The following is a 4,166-nucleotide window of genomic DNA, read 5'->3' as shown; positions in this document are numbered from 1 at the left end:
TGCGGCGGCACCATCTGCTCAAGTACCACCTGCAGCACCAGCTACTGGCCCTGACGCCGTTCTAGGGCTCGCAGCTCCCGTTGATGCTGACTCGAAGGGCAAGGCAATGATGAAAGTTACCAAGGCGCAACCGGTTGCTTGGGCTCCGCCACCCAACAACTCTGGTAAGTGAAGACCTTGTGTCTTTGCTTTTATGCCGCAAGAGTGATGGATTGAGATATGTCAGTGTTCATCGTATTGTTTTGTGCCTTGGTGTGCTCTTTTTATTTATGTGTTTGGAACTTGCTATCATTCCGTGTGTATGGATGAATGTAATACTACTTCTATGCTTTGTGTGATGTAAATGAACATATGTGCTTTCAGTACCCGTAATATATATTTCTGTTGTGTCCGCTATAACATTTTGTACGATGCTAGCATAGACGATAACTCCATCCTCCTCCCCCCCCTTGGTAACTTTGTCAGTTTTGAAAGCCGATGTTATCCGTTACTGACTTTTAGTAAGCGCGTGATACGTACATCTCCTATCATTGCCTATTTATTTTCCTTAATTCATTGTCATGCTTACAAAACAATAGTGCACTCGTAGTAGCAGTTGTGTACTCTTATTCATCTGAACTTTTTTATTATTCCCTCCTTTTTTAATCACCCTGATAACTCTATATGACATATCTTGGTAACTCAAATGTTCAAATCCTGACAATTTATGATCCATTGACACCATAACTCCAGCCACATATGCATTCTTTACCAATTCTGGGCTATACAATTCTTTTTGGTATTCTTTTTTACATGTTATGATGATTTGTTTATATCACAGCTGTTCCTCGTTATGCACCAGTGTTATCTAATTTGTTCCTTAAAAGGCCCATACATGTGTGCTGGTAATCCACATTCATATTACCTGGTACCTTCTATATTGTGTTCCTATAACTTTTTGTATCTTGTCTCAATTTTTAATACTTGTTTTTTTGTAACAATTTATGTTGTTTATCACTACTGTTCATGTCCTCATCGCTCTTTTTTTATTTAAGTAACACCGGAAGCTGGTCGTGTGCAAGTGTATGATGTTGAGATTGACGATGATGAGGTTCTCATGTGGTGGGAAGAATTTGAACATGGCAATCCAGCATTAAAAGGGAAATCTAATGTTCAAATAGGTGATTTTTTTTCTGCTCCATGAACATTGCAACCCTTGCACAAACCACTTTATTTGTTTTTCAATTATGGACCACCACTTGGTAATCAAAACATGTGACAGTTGATATGTTTTGACCCATCACTTGATAATTCTTTCTCCCATTTGATGATAATTCATGGTTTTCTATTTTTTCTGTTTCTACCAGACAACCCTGAAAGTCCAACATTTGTTACACCAGAGTTACCACCTCGCACAGAGCATTTAGTACACAGTTCAACCCCTAAATCCTTTATTCGGAAAGTTAGGGTCACCCACCCGTCCAAATACCTGCTCCCGCCTTTTGCCACCCTCACACCGAGCGAGGAGGAAGAGTATGTTTACAATGAAGTTATCAAGCATACTACTGATTCTAACTCTAAGATTAAAGAGTATGTTTCCATCCTTTTTCTCATCTTTTTAACACAAATCATTATTTGTGCGCCATTTTTTGAAATGTATTTTTTAAATCTTTTATTTTTTTTTGTTTTTTGTAGTGTTAGGGTCATCGACATTGATGGTAGGTGGGTCACCCTCGGTGAGCTTGCCAATTGTGTGAAGGGAGTTGGACAACTATCAACCAGCATTGCCGAGTTACATGTTCGCGTTCTCCAGTATAAGGAAACGCCAAACAGGCCCATCTTCCCTTGGGTGCTATCTGTGTATCTGTTGATAGGAGACTTCAAATCCAAGTGTTTACTGAAGTATTTTCGACGGGACAAGTTTTACATTCTTAGTCACCAGGATCAGGTATGCTATGTTTGCTGGATCTGGTAACTGTACAGTTAGTGTCTTGGCAACTTCCTGTTAATATCATGTAACTTCCTGTTATTTGCGGATATTGTTTGTTCTTCATGTCATGATAACCTGTTTCATGCACACTGGCAACTTTGACCTTTCTGCCCTGATAACTTCTTTTTCTAGTTGCCTCCCATGTGAATTTCATGACCATTTGTTATCTTGGTAATTTTGTTTCTTTTCCAACTCCTTCTATGCTTACTGCCTTTTAATTTTTTGCAGCTGCTATTCCCTGCTTTGCAAAAGTTGGGCCGCGGTCCAGATGACGGGCATTGGTATGTGTTGTCACTAAATCTTAGGGCGAAGCAGTTTGAAGTTCTAGATTCATTGCGTGACCAAGATAGTCCTTCTCTTCTCGAGCATGCGACAAGATACATGAACGCAATAAAGAAGGCCTGGTTGATAAATTACAAGGACTCGCATAAGCAGATCGAGGACTATGAACTTGTGTACATTGATGTGTTGAAACAGGATAATGGGTTAGTTGTGTATTATTCACTCTCTTTTTAACATCCCACTACATGTTTCTCATCCCTGTTTATTGACCCGGTCCGAAACTTCAATTAAACTGATTTTGTGTTGTTTTTTTCATCACAAATGTTTCAGCATTGATTGTGGATTTTTCGCCTGCACGTACCTTGAGGTGTGGGATGGCAAAAATGTTCCAGCCTTAACTCATGAGCAAATTCCAGCTCTCCGGAAAATTATGACATTGAGGTGGTTAGATCATTATCAAAACAAGTGCAAACAGTTCGCTATCATCTGTTCGGCAGCGGGTGATGAGGTGATATTTTTTTACTGCCGTGTGATAACTTCTACCAAACTGTGATGATAACTTTTTTATATGAATATGTCATGACAATGTCATGGAGCAAAGTGTTGACATGCTGTTTTACTATAGTATACACAGTACAAAGTCACTGACTATATGATATAATTCACTACTGTGATTATAATTAGTTCATAAGCAATTTTTAGAAGTGCAAGCAGGACTAATTTTTTGTTCGCAAGCAATATAATGCAGTGCTGGTAGCCTTCAAAAAATGTAGATATAAAAAAATTGGCTTTTACAAATCCATGTCAATTCCATCATACATTGCTGGTAACTGGCATAATAGTGTACTGATAGCTTGGTTAAGATATAAAATTTTTGGATTTACAAATCCATGTCAATCCCATCAAACATTTGCTGGTAACTGGCATAACAGGGTACTGATAGCTTGCTTAAATTATAGAGATACACTTGTTTGCATTACAAATCCATGATAAAATCTATGATACAATGCTGATAACTGGAATGTTATGGGGCTTGTAGCTTGCACATTATGGTCCATGAAAAAAATGCAGCCACCATCTTCCATTTTAATAGCACCTTCTTCATTTATCTTGCTAGGGGAGATTTGCATGTGCGTTTGTCATGTTCCAGACTCCCGCACACACCACATTTCCTTTTTGTCTTTGGTTTTGCAATCTCAAAACCTGATTGCTTTCTTTTTGACTTTGGCCGTCCCTTCGTTGTAGTCTTGGGAGGGTCTAGTATCAACTTTGTGTTTGAGGACAGAGCTGCATCAGGATGTGGGGGCTGGATGACAAAAGCATGATTGTTTTTGCTAGCATGTATCGTCACCCGCACACTTTCTTGCTGTGTGGCAAGGTTACCCTGTCGCTGCACATTAGTAGCACTTTCTTGTTGTGTGGCGGTGTTCTCCTATCGATTCACATTAGTGGCACTTGTTTGCTGTGTGGCTGTTTTCTCCTGATGTCTTGCATCGGGCGTTTTGGTGATGTGTGACAGGGTTGTCTTCATTCATCCGCCCCACAGGTATCGAGCAGGGATCCGGCTGTCCTTGAAACGATCCTTTTGCTTCTTCCTTTTCCTTTCTTGCTTTTTTAAGTTGACTGTTCTTCAGTATTTCAAGCTCCTCATTGAAATTATACATGTGTTTTCTTGCCAATCTGGTCCCGTCATCTGTTAGGAAAGCGTCTTTGGCCGATGCCTTAAATTCTTTAAGAATTGACGTGTATCGCATGACGCTTTTCCCCTCCTCTGGCATCGACTTCTTAACTGTCGGCTGTTCGAAATCAGGTTGAATAAGATCCTCCTCTGGATCCCAGGTCCACCTCTTTAGGATGTACTTTTCAGGTATCTCGTATACCCCAATTTGGTCCATAACTCGTAGTACATGCGCGC

This window comes from Triticum aestivum, chromosome 7B (genome assembly GCF_018294505.1).
Source record: "Triticum aestivum cultivar Chinese Spring chromosome 7B, IWGSC CS RefSeq v2.1, whole genome shotgun sequence".
Lineage (NCBI taxonomy): Eukaryota > Viridiplantae > Streptophyta > Magnoliopsida > Poales > Poaceae > Triticum > Triticum aestivum.
Note: the sequence above shows the minus strand (reverse complement) of the source record.